This window comes from Marmota marmota, unplaced genomic scaffold (genome assembly GCF_001458135.2).
Source record: "Marmota marmota marmota unplaced genomic scaffold, marMar, whole genome shotgun sequence".
NCBI classification, from domain to species: domain Eukaryota; kingdom Metazoa; phylum Chordata; class Mammalia; order Rodentia; family Sciuridae; genus Marmota; species Marmota marmota.
The window spans coordinates 46330016-46354361 of record NW_026000108.1 but is presented as its reverse complement, the minus strand read 5'-3'; the positions used below and the strand labels follow the sequence as shown (position 1 = coordinate 46354361).

Genomic DNA, 24346 nt, shown 5'->3' with positions numbered 1-24346 from the left:
TACAATGATATTCTCATGACAGTAATATCTTCATTCATTTTCTTTTTTTTTAATTTTTTTTTTTTTTTTGGTGGTGCTGGGGATTGAACCCAGGGCCTTGTGCATACAAGGCAAGCACTCTACCAACTGAGCTACAAGGCAAGCACTCTACCAACTGAGCTACAACCCCAGCCCCCTTCATTCATTTTCAAAAAACAAGCATATAAAAAGAACATCTTAAATAACTCCTGCATGGGCAGGTTAGTGGTTACTTTTTAAATATTCAATAATTAAAGCATATACTCAAATTCGCAAAAAAAAAAAAAAAAACCTTATCACAAAGCATTTTAAAAAATGAAAGTAACTAAACTACCTGGCTGTAACATAAACTACTTGTGTAATGTTGAGGAAGTGGTTCTTCTGATACCCCAGTTTCCTTATGCATGAGAGGACTATTTAGAGGATTTTATAAGAATCTGCATTGAAACATACCACAGAAGGCAGAGAAATACAAGTTTCTCTAACACAGGCCAGTGGTAATAACAGTAGTAGAAGTACTAATAACCCTTCCAAAGGAAACCTTAATCAAATTTCACATTAGGAATGAGAGAGAGAGAATATGACTATGGTAATCAAAAAGTGGGAATTTAAGGAGTTCTGTCTAAAAAAAAAAAAGCCCTCCTGTCCCCAACACCCACTCCCCCCACACACACACATTATACTTCAATTAAAGGGCCACACTCAATTAAAAAACAAAACGCAGCCAGGTGCAGTGGAGCACGCCTTAATACCAGCAGCTCAGGAGGCTGAGGCAGGAGGATCCGGAGTTCAAAACCAGCCTCAGCAAAAGCAAGGCGCCAAGCAACTGGGGACATAGCTCAGTAGTTGAGTGTCCCTGAGTTTGATGAGGGGGGGAGCAGTGGGAGGGAGACCTTCTGTATAGGATAAGAACAACAGAAATTCAAGATAAAAACTTAAAATGAGGCAAAATGTATCATTACCTGTTTTCATCAGTTGTTTTTTGGTTTTTTGTTTTGTTTTGTTTTGTTTTGTTTTGTTTTGTTTTGTTTTTTGCTGTGACTAAAATATCTCACCAGAACAATTGTAGAGGAGGAAAAGTTTATTTCAGGGCTCAAGGTTTCAGAAGTCTTAGTCCTCTGGCCCATTCCTCAGGGCTGGAGGCTAGGTTGCACATCATGGCAGAAGAGGGTGTCAGAGGAAAGAAGCTCACATTACAGCGACCAGGAGACAGAGAGACTCCACTCCCAAATACAAATATATACTTAAAGCCACGCCCCAATTCCCACCTCCGCCAGCCACACCCTACCACTTCAGTTATCACTCAGTTAATCCCTATTAGGGGATTAAATCACTGGTTGCCTTAAGACTCTTACAACCCAATCACTTCACCTCTGAACCTTCTTGGATTGTCTCACACATGAGCTTTTGAGGACACCTCACATCCAAACCATAACATCACCATTAGTAAATTAGAAAATAATTTTTTAGCATTTTTATTTTCCCTACAGATTTTCAAAGTGTGTACAGTAGTGCACCCTTATTTGAGGGAGATTCATTCCAAACCTCTGAATGATCGCCTCCTGAAACTGCAAATAATACCAAATACTACATATGCACTATGATTTTTCCCATACATTCATGAAAAAGCTTTATCAAATTGGTATAGTAAGAGATTAACAACTAAGAATAAAATAGAATCGTTATAATTATCTGTTGTAATAAAAGTTATGAAAAAGCAGTCTTGTCTCTTTCTTTCTGTGATGATGTGGGAAGAGAGAATGCCTGTGTGGTGACAGGAAGTGGGGGGAATACATGGGCATTGTGAGCAGTTGGGCTACTATTGACACAACCTCAAGAGAAAGATGGGATGCTGAGCCACCTGGGTCAGAAATGCATGAAGATGTAGAAGACTAATATAAGAAGCACAGAACGTCAATGGCTGGGAACCATCAATGTTGGGGATTCTCAAAGATTTTTGCCAAAAGCTTTTGGAAGAGCATATAATCAGAAGTGCCCTTTTGCTTCCTCCAAATGTAGATAAAGAGGCTGTCATTCTGTTAGGTAGATAGACAGCCATGAGCAGGTGGGCAGGGAGAGAGCAATAAAGAGAAGTAACTAAACATGAAAGACAGTCCATAAGTGACAGGACAAGGGATAACAAAATAAACAATGAATGAACTTTATTAAAGCAGACAAGCATTAGTAAAATAGGAATTATTATTTTCAAACTGTCCCAGCCATAAACCCCTTAGGGAACTATTGTTTCAAGACCATGTCATGCCTATATCTTATGCACAATCATCATAGCCCTTTTCTATGACCTGGTCATCAAGGAAGCCAAGTCACAGCCATCCCTTGTGACCAGACCCTCATGAACAAAATGTGATGAGGGCTATTCAAAGGATAATAAACCACTTAAAGGGTAAGAGAAACTAATGCAAGAACAAGAGTACTCAAAGCCCTTCAAAAACCTGTTTTATAAGAGCTACACCATTCTCTCCACAGAGGGACCATACAGTGTCTGTACTTGTGCTTATCTTGCAAATAAATCACCGTGTCTAATAAACGCCTGTGTGTTACTCTATGACTTCTACTTGAAATCCTTCCTGCAAAATGACAAGAACAGGACATATTGCAGAGACACACACACACAAACACACACAGCCGCTCCTCCACACAATCACTTAGGTTCTCCAGGTGAGCCTTATCTGCAACAATCTTTCCATGATCCTACAGGTAACTTTAATGCTGCACTCCCACAACTGTGTCCTTTAATGTCTCTACAATTCAAAACACTTCAGCTCATTTCAGTAATGTTCAAAATGGCTTAACTTCAGCTTCTTCTTCTTCATATTCTTCTTCCTTTATAGATTGCTCAAGTAAATCCTTCCTATTTCTCATTTAACCCTTAATACCCTTTAATATACCATTCTCCTTCTTCACCAAAAAAAAAAAAAAAAAATCTTTTGCCATCCACTTGTCTTGCTGCATGAATAATTATCCTAACTTCTCCATGGATCCCCAGGAGGCCTTTAAAATCATTCATAATTTCATAAGTTCTTCCACCAGGAATGTACAGTTTCTGGTTTTAATTTATCCAATGCTGTTTTGTTGAATATTATTGCGTCAGCAATAGTGAATGTTTTCCAGTGCTACGTTATGTCCAGATGGGGTCTATATCAATTGCTAATTAAATGCGATCAAATACCAGGTGAGTATAGGTGGCAGTGACAAACTTCAGAATGCCCTCCCTGATCAAGGGGCTGAAACAATGTGATTGTATTTGAAGGTAGAAATATACCCTCCATTTTTTCATTTTCATAGCAAAAACTTGGGATAACTTTTCTATTTTTAAGAGACATTTAAATTCCAACTCTTTCTTTTCCAAATATTTTCAACTTTTTGGGTGAAGCATTAGCAGAACCATTATGTAAACGAGTTGACTGCTGCTACCATGCTCTGTGATTCTGTGTCCAGAACATGAGTAAATAATTATTTGTGTGTTTGAGAGTATAGTAGATCCACTCCACCTGCTTGTATCATATGCCCTGCAGTGCTGCCATGTTCTACCCGACCTAAACATTCCTCTGTTTTAGGTCCTAGTACCTCCTTTGCCTTTTCATGATATAGATTATTGGGCATCTTCTTTCAGAAAAGCTGTTTCATTGCAGCTGATGCTTGCTTTAGATGGTATGTTTCTTCCTCAACATAATTTTTCATTTCTACCCGAAAGACATTAGCAGGTTCTTCATCAATAGGCTCAATCTCAACAGTAATTTTTATATTTTCCAATCCAAACCTGTTCCTTAATATGTGCAACCACCAATCTTTTCTTGCAGTGACTGGCGTGGTGTCACTCATTTCAAGGGATCCCTTGCTAAAGTCCTCACACAAGCTCAATGTTCTCTGGTACAATTCATTGCCATCAATCAGAACACATCTTCTGTTCAAGTCTACACCCACAAATTTAATGTCTTTTCCACTTAACTAAGCATTTACCCCACACTGTGGAAGTAGTTTCTGAAGTTAGAGGTAAGAGAAGAAAACTAGCATAAATTTGTTTTTCTTTCTTCACAATTTCATGTAGAGAAAATTCATTCTTACCATAAATCTTGTCAACCTTAATATAAAATTATTTTTTCTTTTCTAATTTTCACCATTTCCCTTAAAGAAAATGCTTTATGGCTTCACTTTCATAAAACCATCAGCATCACCACTCCTGCATTTTCAGACCGTTATTAAGTAAAATGAACTCCAACACAAGCACTGTGATACCAGTGATAACCTAAATGGCTACTAGGTAACTAACTGGCAGATAGCATATACAGTTTGAACACGCTGGACAAAGAAATGATCGTGTCCTGAGCGAGATGAAGCAGGACAGTATGAGATTTCTTCATGCTACTCAGAATATTGTGTGTTTTAAAATGTATTAATCATTTCTAGAATTTTCCGTGGTTGACTACAAGTAACTAAAGCAAAAGTGAAACTAGGGTTTAGGAGATATTATTGTATACATTTCTACTCCACTGATAAAGATTGAAATCTGCAATTCTGCATACATTATATGAGGCATATGGCCAATTTATAAGCTGATTGGGTGGCTGTCTATTCAATGCAATTGATGGAACACACACACACCAAAAAAAAAATTTTTTTAAGGAATTAAGGAATTTCTTCCCAGAACATTTTTGAAATCTATTCAATGATGACTTTCAATGTAGAAAGAGAGAGACAAGAATTACACATCTTATCCCAGGAAACAGAATGAACTATATCATCAAAAGTACAACAGATAATATCCAACTTAAAAATACGTTCATTGCTTATTAGGAAAAAAATTATAATTTGAGTAATGTTTATTTATAAATTAATGTGCTGTGCATTGACTCGTTTTAATGCTGTTTATTGTGTCTTATGGAAAGTAGGGGAAATGTAGATTAATATAAAAATGATCTTATCCTTTGGAGATACCACAGTGAAAGAGTTTTCAAACAGTATGTCATATATGTCAAGTATATCATAGTAATGTAAATTTTAATTATGTGGATATAACTAATGTAACTTTATAAAACAATGGGTAAAAATAGAAACAAAATTTATATATTTCCTATTTTCATAAAGCAATATTTTATAAACATAATTTAGCACGCTTGGCCCTATATAAAGCTGATTAATTTCAAAAACAAAGGTACACAAAAACATGTCTTACAATAAGAATATACTTTGGAAATATGAGTCTTTATTTCCAAATGAAGGTTCTTGTAAAGCCTTTTGCTATTTACATTTTCTAAAGATATGCCTTCGGTGTGAAGTAATCTTGGTTTTCTGGGAAAAGAAAACCAAATAAATCCCTTAATTCTAATCCAGTATCTATCTTCCTTACTATGGATACATCTTAAATCCTTAAGCAATTTATCTATCAAAATAATAAGGCAAGGCATCAACTCCCAACTGCTGATTTATATTTCACGCATCTACCAAATTTACAAATCTGCTGAAAGGCAGACACAACAGGGTATCAAAGGCTACCTCATGCCTGGGTTTACAGGCACTCACCATGAGAGGCCAATGAATTTGTCTTTGTTCTGAGCCCCAGACTTTCAGTTAACCTAGGAGATTTGTTCTGAGTAAAGAGTCACTCCACATTCTGTTTCATTTCCTGTGACTCTCAACCTGTCATGTTCTGGTTCTGATTTTCATCACTGCACTCTGACATGAGTCTCTCCCTCATCACATAATTTACCACAGCAACAAGAAAAAAAAAATAGTACCATTAAGCTAGCTTTGCTTTTGTTTCTTATTAGAAAAATTTAAAATATCTATTTCACAATCTTGTTTTAATTGTACGTATAAGTTACACATTTCCATAATATAAAGTCACCAAAATCCACCCACCTGAGATGAGACACTGCAGGAATTTAAATTCTTAAAAATATAAACAAAAAGACTGAGTTATGAATGCTATACTAGTAGACTTACTTTTTAAAAATCCCTATCAATTATACAGAAATCCATTATAGGAAGTTCAGAGAGGTTAAAAAATAGCATTAACTAAACCATTGCAATTTTTAAAATTTACAAAATATTCCATACTTTTATATTTGTTTTGCATTTGCTAGGTCTAGAGCTTACAATTATTCAGCCATTAGTATTAAAAAAGCCAACAAAGCCATGAATTATGCCATCAAAAGTACAACAGATAATATCCAACTTAAAAATATGTTCATTGCTTATTAGGAAAAAAATGATAATTTGAGTAATATTTATTTATAAATTAATGTAATAGTTCCACAGAAAAGGAAAAAGAATGAACAGACAGCACATACTCCTGTAGTGAGCAAAAATTAAGAAACTTCTAATTAAAGGACAGAATTATTTTATGTGCCATTTTATGAATTATATTTCAACAAATATATGATGACTCTGATTAGAACCCAGAATATTATTTTATGTACCATTAGGGAAAATAATACATTGACAATTAAAAGAATACACAATAGATTATCATGATGCACCACTCATTTTCAGACATGATAAAATGAAAATAGCACAGGTCTTCAAATGGATAAATTACAGTGTGTGCCATTGACAGTGCAAAAGTCCTTAGATTCATTAGGTATTTTATCCTTAAAAACTACAAGACAGCTGTTCACATCTACAAAATGGAAAAAGTGGAAAACAGACATTTAGTTACTTGTTCTGGGTAACATAATTGGGAAGGTCAGAGTTAGGATTTGGAATTAGTTCTACATTGGCTGGTCCTTCCTCAATCTTACATTTGTTTTAAATCTAAATTTTTATTAACAAATTTGGTATTAGCTGAATTTATTAAAAAGTGTATTCATAAATATTTGGACATATGCTCCTCTCTTCACTTTCTTTTGTGTTATCAACAAATGCATCATTAAATCGGAACATTCCTATCTGAATCTATTAATTTATGATTAACACAATTGTAATGTGGAACACACAGGTAAGGCATTTGCTAATGCTATATTCAGCACAACTGTATATATCGTAATAACTGAAATGAATCAAAAACCCTGAATTCTGAGTACCTCTGCTTTTTATACATGTATTTTCATTTCTGGGAAAAGGCCCAGTTTTAATGTCATTGTGAGGGCATAAAAATAAATCCATTTTAGAATTATCTGAGGAACTTCTCTGAAATATGAGGGTATGCAGATGATACATAAAAAGCTTTATCTATCAATCATATTTAATGCAAACCTACTACAAATAATGTTTTATACAGATCCTTATCAACATGCTATGGAATAACAATTTAAAGTAAAAAGGACAAAGGAGAATGCAACTATATTGGCCACTCTCTGGTACCTACACTCTTCTTTCTGGTGCATCAGCTTCATGGCTTTTTTCCTCTCAATATAACCAGCACTTGAGCTTGACTTTGGTTTCTTCCACTTCACAAAACCTCCAGCTGCTACACAATGTGTCTCAGCAATTCACCAACACTGTTTTCTGCTCAACCCTGCTCTGCTGAGGCAAGTGTTCAGTGTTTGATAACTATGTGTAGGTGGGACTGAAACAGAGAAAGCAGAGATGACGATTAACCTGTACAATCTGTGAAATCCATCTTTACTGCTGCTTTGGGGACTCAAATTGGACAGGCGAGCTGAGGAAATTACAGGTCAGAAGGTAAAGTCAGGCCACTCAAGTATACATTTTGTCAAAATGATTCTTGGTTTGTTGGTCAAGAAGGATCTATTTGCCTTCTCAATGGGGCAATCTGAAGAAAAGGGAGCATTTTGAAAATAGGCATGAAAGAGAACACAAAAAGTACCTAAGATCTCCACCTTGGTAAACTGGATTATCTTCTGCCTTCCAGCTGCCTCACAGCTCTCAAGAGTTTCTTTCTTTGACTCCAGGTCTCTAACTTTTATATTGACAAAGAAAAGGCCCCAGGCATTCTCTCTGCCATTTGCATTATTCACTCCAATAAACCATGCACTGGTTGCATAGCAAAGTCATGAATGGACAATGCTGCAGGCAGTCACAAATCTGGCAGTTAAAGAAGAAAGGTCCAAATGATGGGTACAGTTATACACACACAAAAAAAAAATGTTTCTAGGTAAACAAAAGATAATGACATACATGTACAAGCAAGCTGTCTAGATGAATAATAGACTCTGATTCCCAGACACTATCAGAATCTTTCATATAAGCTGTAATTAATGTTACTAGCCTCACAACTATAGCCTCAAAACTCCCAGAGTTTGTTTTGTGTTATTATATTTCTTTTTGTCATCAAATTTAGAATACTTTCTCATTGAAGTAAACAAACAAGATTAAATTTACTTTCTTTCCCAGGGTATTTTATACTTCAGTCTTAATGAAAAATGACTATGTTTCAATAAAGCTTAAGGTAGTTTTAATTGTGTAGTGATTTTAGGCCCTCTGTAAGTTGCAACTGCTTTATTTGCTGAGGTTTCTGCTGACTTTGGTGTTTATGACCTACAAACTTTATACCAGCCAATGAACACTGGAAATTACCATTTCTATTTTTTTTTGTTCTTCTCCAACATGTGCAATATTTGCTCCTTCCTTTCAATGTGATTCAATATACTTTGACCTTTTTAAATAATTGCTTTAAAATGATAACCTTGGACAAAGAATACACCAACAAAAATTATAATCTCAAATGTAAACATCTTGCCTAAGAATGCAGATGATATGTAACAGAAACAAAACATCCCAAATTTGAAGGTGGTTATTAAACCATTCTTATTATATAGAACATCTACATTTAATATTCCTGTCTCAAGAGCATTTGTTTATAAACCAAAAATGACATAAGAGCAAAGAAACATCTTTCCATGAGAAGTTACTGAATAACTAAATATTGAATGGCCTCTACAATTAAACCATTCATTCATTCAAGAGTGTATTTGTGTGTGTGTGTGTGTGTGTGTCCAGATGTATATTGTCCCAGATAAAAATCATAGGTTCTTAAAATTTAAAATGAATATAGCATAAGGACATATAATGGTGTGGATAATAATGCTTCTTTCACCAATTTCTAACTTCTTTCAGTTAAGATCAGTATTTTCACTAGTGACTACAGTTACTTTAAAGATAACAACCCACTTCTTAAAAAACAAGCATTCACATTTTGCTAAGTTCACTCATTTACAACTGTGGGAAGCCCTTCGTGAATTACATGAGGATCTTCTCTCCATATGGTAGCCAGGGAGATTTAGGTTTGGCATTAGGAACTATCCATGACTCTCCCTCAATGCAGGTGACCATTATCTAAGCTCTTCAAGGAAGATCCCTCATAGTAGCTCCGGAGATGGGTGTAACCCTGTGGAAACTGGACAACCCACCTTTAAATTTTTGGTGAAGAACATTCTATGGAAGGCCTTTGATGTTCCCCAACATAAATAAAGCAGGCCCGGGCTCCATTTTGCCACTAGTATAGAAGCTCGATTGTCTGATCGGCTTTCCTGTCTTGCCTTGGCTTTTGAAACTACTTTCTGTGTTCTGTGGGGGGTTTTGCCATTCTATTTTTCTTAGCTTTTATTTCTCAATCAGCCCATTGCACCGAGGAGAACCCATTTCCAACGCCTGAAGGGACCCAGGAAGAAAACAACATTGTGCATTTTATTATATATTCCATCATTATATTTTGAAATAAAACATGAGGAACTAAAAAATATTAATGTGCCACAGATTTAAGGATGGAGAAACATGAAGTTAGTTAATAGTCAACTTGATCAAGGCCTGACTCATTATATAAACAAAATCATAAAGGAGAACTAAAATAACTTACATCTAATTCCATAACTGTCTTACCAGTACATGAGTATGTTTAAATATAAATAGGAAAAAAGACAAGAAATATAAGTCAACATATTAAAAATTTTAATTATATTCTAATGTCATATGCCTAGACAGCTAAATTTTACAATTAACAATTTTAATTTTTACTAATCCATTAAAGAGGATGTTCTGATAATATATGAATGCTAGCTAGGTCTGCCACCAATCAAACTATCTCAGCTAAATTTCAGAAAGATTACAAAACTTGTGGCTCACTGGCACACACACATTCAAGAAATGTGATACTAATCAATGTAATTTAATGATCTAAATGTAATTATGGAGCCAAAAAGGTGCTCAAACCCTTTTTATAATATGATCTAATATTTAATAGATATATTAAGATCCACAGTACTTCTTTCAGAGGGGAGGTATTGTTCTGTTTCTTATTTTTAAAAACGTATTTTTAAGTATCTCTTTCACAAGGATTACAAAGCAAATGACAATAGGTGATAAAAGCTTTTAAGTGCTTACCACATTTTCAGCCCTATACTAAGTGTTTGCCTGGATACTCTCACTATCACATGGACAATTTGCTTAGCCCAACACAAAAAGTTAACACAATCATGTACAAAATCACTAGCATGTTAATGTTCCAAGATTTACCTAGTTAAGAGTCTGAAAAACACTAATTCAGAATTTCTAATTCCGATAGCATGAGGGAAAAAAAAAACTGTCAGAACTTAAATCTAAATGGTTGCTTGACTATACTACATATTATGACTATGCCCCAAAGATAATTATTGCCATAATGTATATCACTATAATCTACTAGCCAGTGTATAAGTCTTCTTTTGTTGGAAGTGATCAATGAAATAAAATTATTTATGTCATTATTATTTAAGTCTGGTACAATTATAAGTACTTATTAATCAGAAATAAAGCAAGAAAAAGAGAAAGATGGTGCAAAACATCATAAGCTAAGTTTTCTCGGAGGAGATGTTATACTTTCCATGTGTGAAAATATATCTGAGGTATTTCTTATGAACAGACTACTACACAGAATAGAAATATAATTTAAAAAGAAAGATAATCAGTGGTACCTATTCAAACCATTAAATACAAAAAATAGGATATAACTGTTGTAAATTCCTAGAATCCCTAAGTTTTTCTACATTATAAAAATAAAAATGTACATCTCCATATTGCATTAGATCTAGGTGTCTAATGTACATAGATCTAGGTGTCTAATGTCCTATATATGAATGTGTGCATGTGTATGTATATAATTTGGCTTTAATTTTTGGCATTATCTTTTCACCTATCCTGGTTTTACCAGTGGCCTGGCTGAAGAAGCAGCCAAGGTAAATTTAGCAACCAGTTCTGTTTTATGAAATATCTGATTAAAGCAGCATTATGCAGGGCTGGGATTGTGGCTCAATGGCAGAACACTTGCCTTGCACGTATGAGGCACTGGGTTCCATCCTCAGCACAACATATAAATAAATAAATATAGATAGATAAATAAATAAATAAATAGAAGTTATTGTGTCCATCTACAACTAAAAAAGTATTTTAAAAAAACAGCACTATGCTAAAAAATAAATAAAGCTGTTAGAAAAACACAAGAATTGCATCAGGGCTGGAGTTTTGACTCAATGGTAGAGCACTTGCCTAGCATGTGTGAGGCACTGGGTTTGATTCTCAGCACCAAATATAAATAAATAAAATAAAGGCCCATCAACAACTAAAAAAGTATTTAAAAAATTGCACCAGGAAAAGTGAATCTCAGGACAAGTTTTCAATATGAGATTAACTTTTTCCTTAGATCTTTATACAAAACAATAGGGGCTATTTCTTATCTTATGTTGTGAAGACTTTGGCCACACTACTATTCTCAAAATATTCTAGCTGATGCATCCTCTCTCTACCCTAGGGAGTGAAGAAACCTGATATGTATTTACCAGCCTAGAAATACATATACATGTAGTTAGATGTTTTGGTGTGATCTAGTTCTAGCTAATGATACCTAAGGGGAGTTTGCTGGATAACTTCAAAAAAATAAAGTTCAATTCACTATAGTCCTGCTTTTGAATGGTATTATATCAGGACTTGATGCAAACATATCTGAAAGCCATCTTGCTACTCATGGATTTTTAAAATCTACTTGCCAAAAATATTAAAAAGAAAATTTTTTAAAAAAACAAGGGATTGAATGGGTGCGGGGGGGGGGGGGGTTATTTACCATTGAGCTACATCCTCAGTTTCATTTTGAAAGAGGATCTTGCTAAGTTGTTCAAGTTTTCACAAAATTGCTGAGACCACTCTCAAACTTGTGATCCTCCTGCCTCAACCTCCTAAATCACTGGGATTAAAGGCATGCATCACCATGCCAGGCTCAAGAATGAGACCTAATAACTCAGTTGCCAGATCAAACCAGAACAAGAAACAAACTCTTCTGGAAGACCCATTATGTAAACAAGTGTCTTTTAATCGAAACCACTGCTAGGTTGGTCTTCTGTTGTACTCAGTCAACAGTGTTCTACATAATTCAATCAGAGTATTCATCTGGTGAAATAAACAAAGAAGAGAGTAATAGATCTTATTTGTTGAGGGAAGGGAAATTACAAGTAGAAAGCAAAGAGCAAGGTTTCTCCCAGCAGACCCTTGTCATGCTATGGATAGTACAGAACTGACAGAACGCCCTTCTGCAAAGGGCACTAGGTCAGAGGGTAGCCCTAAAGAATCAATTCTGCTCTAGTTTCAGTGTTCTACTCCACTTTTTCCCATAGAGTGGATGAGTGAAGCACTATGAATATTACCACAATATTACCACAGTAAAGGGAAGAGTGTGAATATCCTTTTCCAAAAGCATAGAAATTTATCCTAAGGCCTTCTCAACCCCTGAATGGTCTTGGTGTCCATGAACTCCCTGGATGTTCATCACTCTCTGCCCCTGCATTCATTATCTTTTCCAAAATTACCCTAAATTTACTAGCAAGGGAAAATGTCTCACACACATTCATGAGACAGTTTTGTCGGACTTACTCCATTTACTATATGTCCTGTTAGTACAGATGTTTTAGGATAGGTACACCCCCTCCACTCAAAAATCAAGCCAACAGCCATTGGCACTGATCCTAGGAATTTATTTAAAAAAAAAATAGAGAGAGAAGCCAACTTTCCTCCTTGCTTTAAGATTGTGTATGTGTGTGTGTTCTGAGGATAGAACCCAGGCCTCACACATGCGAGAGGGTCACTCTGCCAACCAAGTTCTACCCCAACTCTTACCAGAATTTTACAGATTTTAAATTTCTGTGCCCTTGATTGCCACACAGGAAGATACTTAAAAGTATTCATGTACAGTTTAGTTAATGTATATCAAATAGTAATATTTATTTAGATAGTTTTCAACGATACAGAAAGACAGTTAAATTGCCTCTCATCCTTTAAAGGGAAGATATTTTCAAACTGTGTTAAGGTTCCTCATCAGACAGAAATAGCACATTAAAATGGAAATGTCCATTTATCAGAGTTTGTCACCCACAACATCAAATGTGTCTATGCTCTTGGAAGCAAAACTGAAAGAGTTTACATTAGTAGCTGTCTACTACTGAAATACTGTGTTCAAAAGATCAAGTGGTATTTAAAGTGCAACTTCTACACTATAGTGCACATTATGATGTGACTACAATAACTCAATATTCTTTGCTGTCTACTCAAAAACAGAGACTATTATCTCTTCTATCTACTGAAAATTCCTACAATAGGGAATCCCTTATTAGTCAGTGATGTTACATCATTAAGCATAAAATCAGTAAAAGATGGACACATTTTTTATGAAATAAGAAAGATCTTTGACCTTTATAATTATCAAAATACATAGAAGTGCTGTCTAGAAATTACATGTATGGAGAGTGTACTGTTTTTTCCCCCCTTATGTCATCAACTTATGGCTTCTAAAGAGAATTATTGCTTTAAAACTAAAATAAATGTAGTGAATTTGTATGTGAATTTACAATCATCCACATCCACATCTGCATATACAAATGAGGGAAGAAATAAAATCAAACTGAATTATTATGTTAACATAGTATCCTAATCATAGGATAATTATATAGAATTCACCAATTTCCATTAATTACATAAATACCATTTAAAGTCAGACTGAATTTATCTTGTCATGTAATGATTTCTGTCACTATCTTAAAATGCTCTAAAATATTTAGAAAAATAATAAAATTTACTCAAAAAGAAATATAAATGACTGTAAAAAAAGTTATTTTAAAAATTTCATTGTTAATGGCAGCGAGCTTTCATGACAGGGTAAAAATCCCAATTGCTGAAGAAAAATATTAAACAGGTAGCTCTAAACTCATAAAAATCAAAAAACAAATGCCATTGTTTTCTGAGTATGACATGAATTTGGCATTGTAACCCATGTGAAATATTTCATGGACTCAAATACTTGAGCCAAAAAATAAACCAAGTTTTAATTTTTTTATATTTTTAAAATACACTGTATTCTCATGCCAAGATACTGTGAAACAGTTCACCACAAAAAGAATTAATTTTACAGCAGAATAAATCAAAATATTTTAATATCTTTAACTTCTAGTTTTATTTTTAAAACATTCTGAGTGAATTTAACATTGTTCTGTAGTTGTCGTATGTATAAGTTGATGGGGGAAAAAAAAGGAAAGACAGAGAAGATAAAGCAGAAGCCTAAGTAAAAGTCATCAAGCTAACATTTTTTTCTAATTCCCTTGGACACACTAGCCCCCTCTCCATTCCTACTTGGTGCTTTATTAAATAAATTCCAATTCACAGTGATGTAAGGAGAGCCCCCAAAGGACAAAGCATTTCACAGAACTGACAATTTCTAATATAAAGACTGTCTCAAAACTGGGTTCATTTAAACCTCTTAACTGAAGCAAGAATAGAATAACAGTGAAATTAGAAAATTCAAGTTTCCCTTTGTTTTGACTGTCCTGATTCACCAGCCCTGGGGCACAGAGTTTACCAAGCACCACACAATTGTGCTGAACAACCCAGTGGCATTGGGATTTGCAAAGTGCAACTATAGGACAATACTCCTCAATGAAAATTTAAATACAAGCAGATCAATTCAACATATTCTTCCTTAATCTGAGTGTGTAGGCAAGGAATTGAAAGAAAGGTACTGAAACATTTTAGAAATCATATTTCCTTAGGTTTAAGATCAAGAAAATTACTGCAGTGTTTCTAGTCACCCACAAATTATAACAAATATACAAATCTATCCTCTTGTATGTGTATAACTTAAAACTCTAAAGCAGAATCCCAGAGATGAAAACCAAAACCCTGTACATCTGTTCTACCATTTGGTCAATAAAGATTTTGTATATGTACTTAGTTCAGATAAACCTGAATTTTATTTATTTATTTATTTATTTTTTGGGTAAAAAAGGTTGATTTAATTTGTCCATGTGGCAAAAACTTCTGTTGTAATTAGCACCTGGAGATGCAGTCTTTTTATGTGTGAAACAGCAGTTGGTTAAATCACTATACTAAATAAAGCCAGAGTTATATTTCATTCTGTCCTTAATAATTAAGTACCTTGTATTTCACTTCCTGGAAATATATCGAACAATCCATGGCCAAACATCTTACAAATATATTAGATATTAATATTATTAAGTAAATTATTACAGAAAGATTAAACAAAGCCATTGGTAAACCACATGAAAATATAAAGACAATGTTGGGGTGTAGTTGAGTGATACAGCACTTGTCTACCATGTGTAAAACCTAGGTTTGATCCCCAGCACATTAGGGAGAAAAAAAAAAGATAAAGGGAATTAAGAGGGGAAATAACTTAAATGAGAGAAGAAAGAAAGGGAGGAAAAAAAGTAAGGGAAACAAGCATGACTTTCACAAGTCACATAAACTGATATTTTTTCAATTGCAAGTATACCCCTTTTTTAGTATTTCAAGGAGAGTACACAATTCCTCAATAATGATAAATGAATGCAACAATGCTAAAATTTTGCATAAGTTCCCATGACTACTTTTATACCTAGATACATAAAAGTAGTAAACATCAATAGTTTCTAATTTCCATAAAAGTGTCCCTGAAATAGATGAATGGATAAAGAAAATGTGATATATATACTCAATGGAATATTAGCTTTAAAGAAGAACAAATTCATGGCATTTGCCAGTAAATGGTTGGAGTTGGAGAATACCATGCTAAGCAAAATAAGCCAATTCCACAAAACCAAAGACTGAATGTTGTCTCTAATATGTGGATGCTAATTCACAATAAGGCATGCAGGGGTACTAGGGAAGAACAGAATTACCTTAGATTAGGTAGAGGGAAGTGATGGGAGAGGAGGGGCCGTGGGGATAGGAAAGATAGTAGAATGAAACAGACATTATTACTGTATGTATATATGTGACTATTACTACATGACCAATATAATTCTGCAACATGTACAATCAGAAAAATGAGAAATTATATCCCATCTATGTATATCAAAGTGCATAAATACATTCTACTGTCATGTATAACTAATTAAAACAAATTTAAAAATTAAAAAATCTGTAAATCAAAATATATTTTTTAAATTATTAGTCCAAAATTTATTTAGAAGTCAAAAACACTGATTAAAAAAAAATCACTGCAGACTTTTACACAGAAAATATATTTCTGGATTCATCATTCTCACGTAGCTTACTAAGAAATGTAGGGAGAAGCCTTAAGAAAAAGTAAATGTTATGCTTTTATTTAAGTTAGTCTCATAATGTTCTGTACCTGGGATGCAGTCATCACTAGTTAAATTAGGTAAATATAAAACAACTAACGGTCCATAGTTCTTTTGTCAAAAACCTAAAAGTGGTGAAGCAATATGATACAGATATATCAGAAGGAAAGTTAGTACTTTCAATTGCTAATGAAGTTGGTTCTATGTTTTAATTGAGCTAACATCCTATAAATGTATTGCACTGTGATGGGAAGTTGTTACTATGACTGCAAGTTGTTGCATGTTTGAGAGCTGTGCACAACAGACCTGGAGTTAAGACCCTAAGCATAACTTCCCATCCATTAAGGTTACTGAAAGAAATTGAACTGGCAAGTTATTTTGTCAAGGATAAACAATCCAGAATGTACAGGGTTCAGTTACATACTAAGGTCACAGGACGGGGCCAAAATCTTGTGATTGTATATGCAAGCAAGTAAGTTTAAACAGTTATAAGATTAGATGGAGGGGAATGCTCTGGAATGTGGATCTAATACTATGAATCATTATAATATAAAGAGATTAAGAACTCTGGGCATAGCCCTTTCAAATTTGGGCCAAAAATGCAGAGGCAATGAGATGATCCAAGTATGCCACTTGGTAGAGAATAAACCATTCCAGCTATGTAGAAACAACTAACAAGCTAGAAGACCCTGAGGAGCAGTTAATGCTCTGAAATATAAGATTTCTTTAATAACACAGTAATTTGTAAATTACTATATTTTTCTTTCATTTATCCTTGAACTTTCAGTAAGTCTGAGCCATTACAGTCTGATCTCTGTTGAACTCCGGAGAATTGAGGAAAACAATTTGAACCATTTCTGAAACTTAGTTGCAAAAGGGGAAAGAGGTGTCCTTCATTTCCTAAGGCTGTTACAGAGATGACAATATTTGTGATCAGAGGAGCTGAGGGCAAATCTTGTTACAATAATCAGCATATGAGGTAACCCATCAAGTCATTGGTTATTGCAGGTATCATAAGCTAGAAGACTATAATAAATTCAGATATATTCAAGGGAAACATTTGTTGCTTAGTTTAGAAAAAAAAAATGAATACAAAGGAAAAAGATGGGAGTACTTCTATTTTTCCAACTTATAATAGGCACTATGTGACATAAAATTCATGGTCCTATAGATGTCCCTTACAAAATGTGGTCTACTACTTACTAAATCTGACCGACCCTGGATGTTTTGTTTGCCTTAAGAACACATTTCAAAGGAAAGACTACAGAAATTAGAAATAAATACTTGGCCATGGTTAAACTAAAGATATGTCATCATCAGTTTAAGAATTTTATGTTTCACATTAAGAGGAAGTTTCTCATGTTGGAAATTTTCCCTTAGCCAACAAGAACTCTGGGTCTGTCAAGTAATAGTGAGTAAAGTACAACTCCAGGAATAGGTTTCAACTCTTCAAATGTATTTTATTTAAACTGTGACTTTAAAGATCAATATTAAATCTCAATTATTGTGAAATTTTAGATTTTGATTTGTATCAGTGCTATTCATTTTAATTTTTTTTACCAATATCCACCCTCAATAGACAGTCAATATAAGATGAAAATATACATAAGTATAACAAGTAAAAAAAAAAAATATTCTGTTAAGTACAAAAACTATTGGTATCTCTTTAATGAAGCTACAGATCACCAAAAAAAGGACTTAAAATTTACAAAATGATATAATTTGTCAAGGAGCTATTCGCAGAACTATGAACCTAACGTACTGACTATAGAAACCAATTTTAATTATACTGCATAGTGCAAAATTATCTCATATGAATGTTAAAATGGTTATAAATCAATTTAATAAGCAAATGTGCCCTGGGTTCAGGCCCCAGCATCTTCAATGCATAAATAAACAAACAAACAATAAAACCTCATTATAGAGACCTGAATTTGATCTTGTGAAAGTAGCTATTAAACATGGTCTTTAAAATTATGAGTCTTACTTTTTAAATCTTTTTTAACTGAAAATTCTATTATCCCTGCTAGAACTTCAGAAAAAGAAAATAAATGGTATTCTTCACAAACTTCTCCTTAAACCTTCAATATATGCTTATTAGTACTCTCCAATTTCTTTTAATGCATGTTTAGAGGAGACTTAGGTTTTCTATTTTATTATAATTCTCTTCATAAGGCAGGTATGCAAAAGCAATCATCATTCTATTTAGAGTCTTGATGGCAAAATGAAAAATAATTTGAATATAGTTTACAGAACTAGAGACTGAGAGGCAAGTTCCTGATCACTACAGAGAAATAAAGTGGATCCTTTGGAAGATACACTCACAATGATGAATCAGGAAAGATGAAGTTGACTATATAAACTGAAAAGACTTAAAAAAAAAAAAGAAGAAGAAGAAGACTTTTCTAATACTATATATCTATACACATATATATGGAGAAATTACCAGAAGCCTTAATTGCAAGTAGCATTTTGATGTGTTATTACACATATCTCCCAGTATGCTTCCTTTGAAAAAAATTAGGTCATATTAGGTAACACAGCTTTTTTATTCCATAAAATATTACAGCTATTTTCTACATCAACATAAGTAAAATTTTGCATCAATAGTTCTAAATGCTACAAAGCATTCCACAAAGTGAATCTATGACAATATATTATATTTATCTATTTTATTAGATACATAGGTTGATTATAATATCATTCTACTAAAATATATACCTTTATATGTATTTCTGGGGTTAATTGTTTATTTCCTTTAAAAAAAACTGGTATAGGATACTTTATGAATCACTGAACAACCATCACCTTACAATTTAGAAAGCCAATCTACTCTGAAATAATTTCTCAGGGAAAATAATCTCCAATAACAAAAAGCTATTATTTGGGGAGGGAGATTTTTAAATCAACACTATCTAAGGTTTAGTCCCTATTAATGTCTCCCTAAGGCAATCTATTATATTTATAGTTTTATGAATGGGAAATAATATCTCTTACAGAAACCCCTTTTATTTCCATTCACTTCTCCTTTTTTCCTAAATCTAAAATGCTTTAAAACAACTTGAGAAATAAACCAACTAAGTTTATATGTCTTTACTAGTGTCCTACACGTTGTGTTCCCAACATATTTTGTACTTCTCAGAATCCATTAATATGGCCTAGTACATCTGCTACTAAAACATTAATCACCTCCTGCAACTATGAGCTACAATACATATTTATTCCCATTTTACAGATGAGAAAACTTTGGCCCAAGGAAGTGAGGTCATTTGGTCATAAACATGTATTTATTGAAAGAATTAGTATAAAAACAACACACTTCACACCAACCTCCTAAATCCAAGTGCTTTTTTCATGGACTACAGGCCAGGAATAGGAGTATGGGGGATTGGAGAAAAATTTTAAATAAAGCAAATAATAGATGGACAAGGAGGACAAAAACATGCCACAGAAACATGGTAAGTCCTCAAACTGAAAAGTAAATCCATGACAAATATGCAAGCCAAAGCAGATTATAGTATTCATACATATACAGAATCCTAGACAAGGCCTTAGATATCATAAAGTCCAACCTTATTTTATAGATGAAGGACTGGCTCTAATGTTTTAGGCATGAGCTTAAATGTCATCTATTTAAAGATGCTTTCCTTGACCACACTCTCAAAAATGAATCTTTCCTATTATATTATTCAATAATGAATATATTTTGAATAGGTAAGTGGAAAGAACACTGGATGACAGGAAGGGTATAGTTACTCTAGCATTTTCACCTAATGGACGTAAAACAAAATATCACTCAGAAAGGTTAATGGATACCTAGTTTCAATATGGCAATTTAGTGACATAAGAAAACCAAATGTTGGTTGAGGTATCTTTTTGGCTTCAAAACTTGGTCCAAACAGATGTATATTTTTAAAGTAGCTTTCCCAAAGCTAAATATTACTACTTATATTATCATACAATACAACTTTCTTTTTGAATCCAGTCTAGAGGGATACAATCTGCTGGAGTCTGAAATGTTTTTCTTGTATGATCACGAACAGACATGGAGCAACAATATGCTTAAAGCTCTAAATTATAGTCCCACAAGGATTTTACTACTAAAGGAGTTTCATTCAGTATGAATTAAGAGTTGACATGCCCATATGCAAAACATGTAATACCTATGCTATAAATTAGGATTTGATACTGTACTTTGATCCTATCTGTCCCTTTTGGCATATATACTCAAAACCACTTTTTGCTACTGAAGTGTTTCATTTTCCCTTTGAGAAACCACTCCAATGCTTCCCAAGATATTTTGCAATTAAATGTCATGTTCCTTATTTGCAATCCTGAAGACTAGAAGAAATACTATAAGAAATGTTCTAATAATCTTGGAAAAGCTAAAATTCAATTTGTTACTAGCTCACTAATTACCTTTCCTCACAATTCCAGGGTTTTGATCTGAGGGGATCATTCCCCTTGAGGGGAAAAAAAATACTTTTGGATCTCAGCTGCATGTCAGGGAGTAAGAAAAAGGGTAGATGAAAGAAATCCTCTTTTCGGAATATAAACATGATTCATGCTGTAACTATAGGCAGCCAAACCCAGTTATAATAGTCTTTAAAAATGATCAGCTGTGTCTCAGGCAAACAATTTCAAATACTAAATAAAGATCAAGGAAAAACATTACCCAATTTTACTTTAATCTGTTGTCTTAATTTCCTCAGCAGTCCTTTGGAAATTGTTGTGTACTCAGAGTTCCAAAGACTTACAACTTGAGAACTCACCCAGCAGGTAAAAGTTCTTGGCTGGCTTCACCCTGGGGATTTAGGCCATGACTATTTGTTCTACAGGTCTAAGGATCTACCTATATTCTCCTGAAGTGTCTACTCCTAATATTTACATTGCTTTACCTAACATAAATAATAGCATCATTTATTTTGGTAATTTATTGTAAGCTCAATAGCTTAGAATACATTTTGACAAGTAACAATTTATTTGATCCTCACCATAGTATTTTTGGTACAAGGATAGATACCAGTATCCCATCTTTACAAATGAGGGTAGTGGATTTCAAAGAAGATTAGCTAGATTGCTCTAAACAGAACAGCAGGCAGGGTGTGGCTCTATGACTGGAATTAGAATTGTGAGACTTCTATTCAAGTACTCATAGCACTATATTTCTGTGATTTTAGATTCTGGATTCTAATCCATTCTATGCCAAGATGTTAACTCTAGTAACTGAAATTATTTAAACTTTGACCAGAAAATCAGTGTTTAAAGTAAAGAAATATACCATGAATAAAATAACTGAATAAATTTAATGAGAAAGAAAAAATAGAACTAGTATTTGTGTATCTGACTGAATGACAACCAATGCTAGGAACTTTACATGTCATTCAATAAGTCAGACCATTGTTAAACACTCTCTAATGTGCTTTAATCCATGCATGAGCCTGAAGTTCACAGGGAAGACTAGCCTTTAGAACTCAGTCAGGCTTATATTATCATTCACAAAATGTAGAACCTAAGGATCAAGAAGTTAAATGACTTATTTGCCAAAAATTATACTTCCACTCTGTGGCAAAGTCAGAAAATGAACTCAGGTATCAGGTCACTAGTAGTTTTGACAAATGTTGTGTTCATATTATCAACTCCAACATACATGGCCAGAAACTATCCAAATATACTTGTTGAAGGTCTAAATATTATTTTTAAATAAATATTTTTTTAAAATCTCAAGTCAGGGAGATTTTTTTATTATTTTTATAGATTATTATTATAGAAGCTATACTTCTATAGCTATTATTTTTTAATAGCTACAAAAGGAAATACAAAGTTAAATTTGTGTAGAACTTCAAAGTTTCTAATTTATTTCACAATCATGAATTGTTTAAATCTCCCACTGGTATCTATTATTTATTTTGTGTTTTATAGATATTTTATAGAAAATACACTAGAATGCAAAAGAGTAAAACCATATGCAATTTTATGTTTTAACTTTCATGGATTAAAAATTTTCAAAGTTAAAAATTAGGTCTTTTTATGGAAAAAAATTAAAATGAAGGCTTTTTCTAAATTTTAGTTGTTTTCTCCCTGTTTCAGCTTGCAAAACCTGAAGAAACTGTGTGAGGAAAATAAAATGAAGCTCAGTTATATATTACCAAATGAAGTAGACATGAACAGCAGGGATTTTAAAATCCATAATACAAAATGATTTCTTAAACATATCTGTGTCAATCCCACTAAAGACCAAAGTAACTTATAGCCCAGAGAGTAAAAAAAAAAAAAAAAGTATAAATATTATCAAAATCTATAAAATCTTGACTATGGAGAATCCAATAAATCCATATAAAGCAGAACCAAGTGCTATTCTTTTAAAGTATAAAGAAAATAAATGTATAACAAATGAAAAGATAGATTCTCTATATCACAAGAATTACATGTACCAACACAAGAAGTTAGACAGACTGAAATCTAACAGGATTAACAATGTCTAGACTTATGGATGACATACCTGTAATGGAGTTTGTCAAGGAAGCTCTAGAGATGATGCAGGAAAAGCCCCTTTTGTTTAGGATGGCAACCTATTGCAGATAATGTTGAAAGCAAAATATATTCCTTTCTCCCTAGCAGCTTGACCTTTATTTAAATGAACTGATTTTCAGAATAGGATAATCAACTTCCTCTGTGTAACAGTCTTTGCCACAGGGCTCTAGTCCTTATTTCACCAGAGCAACCCTGCCATATTTCTTTGGTCTGCACAATTTTCTCATGAATGCTGATGCCCATTTACTGTCTTTTCCCTACCATCTGTCTTTGGCCTGTAGTACACAGTCTTAGATCTAATGCTTAGGAAAAAAATTAATTAAACTTGAGTCACAAATGTCTACTTCTTTAATCCTTATTTCATTTTCTACTTTTATTTTTTAAGAAAATAAATAGATTCAACAGGGTCTCCCCTAAGGCCAAAAGACATCACTTTTGTTTTAGATAAGTAAGTAACCAAATGCCCAGTCCTGATCTGTCTAGACATGGTTCACACTCAGGAGCCTACAGAGATCAGGCAGGTTATATAAATGAGACAAGTGGGCAGGTAAGAAGTAATGGGAAGTGGTGATGTCTATGGTAAACTAAAAATGCATGTTCCTGCTAAAGCAATCCACTTTGAATTTTAAAGAACGTTGTGATATAAATCTTGCAAACCAGATAGATTGTACATTTGTGGAGCAAACAGAAAAACTAGAGGCCCAATGCTTATCTGGAATTCCATGTTGACAAGATAGTATATACCTTATCAACATGAACCCAGATATGCCCATCTTATTAAAATAAAAGCATATACTGTTTAAGCCACCACACTTGTCGAATGTTTTTGGAAACTTAATTATTACTGAGAGTAGCTTTTTGTTGTTATTGAAGAAAGCATTTGTTAGGTATTTTAAAAGTACTTTGACTTCACCATTCAAGTTGATAAAGGCAAGATTACCACCCTTAGATAAACTCACATTGCAGATAGTGACTCTGATAATGCAAGGGAGTGAAATGCACACTTGAACAGTACAACAGGTACTTGGCAAAGAAAAATCACCTCACTCCAGTTATATGGGCAATGGGTAGTCCTGAGACCTAAAGCTGCCCTCAGTTGCAATTCTAGACCACTGTTTTCCAGAAAGAATAGCAAACTCCAGAAAACAAAGTAACTTGTTCAAGGTTACAAACTATTGAGTGGCAAAGCTGGAAGCAAATTTCTAAGTATCACTGAAAACCAAAGGAACATAGCTGGGCAAGGTGGGTGACTCCTCTAATCCCAGCAGCTTGATAGGCTG

The 24346-nt window shown here is 33.7% G+C and overlaps 1 protein-coding gene across 29 annotated transcripts in view; it reads right to left on the bottom strand.

Annotated features, from left to right (window-relative positions):
- Adgrl3 (adhesion G protein-coupled receptor L3) overlaps positions 1-24346 on the bottom strand; it is a 790900-nt gene that overhangs the window by 695234 nt on the left and 71320 nt on the right. Inside the window, exon 1 of one of the 29 annotated variants that reach the window (XM_048784545.1) lies at positions 7346-9859. The exons of the other annotated variants lie outside the window; for them this stretch is intronic. The gene's annotated coding sequence lies outside the window, so the exon portion shown is untranslated. Of the gene's footprint in view, positions 1-7345; positions 9860-24346 lie in introns of those variants that run through there. 29 annotated transcript variants of the gene reach the window in all.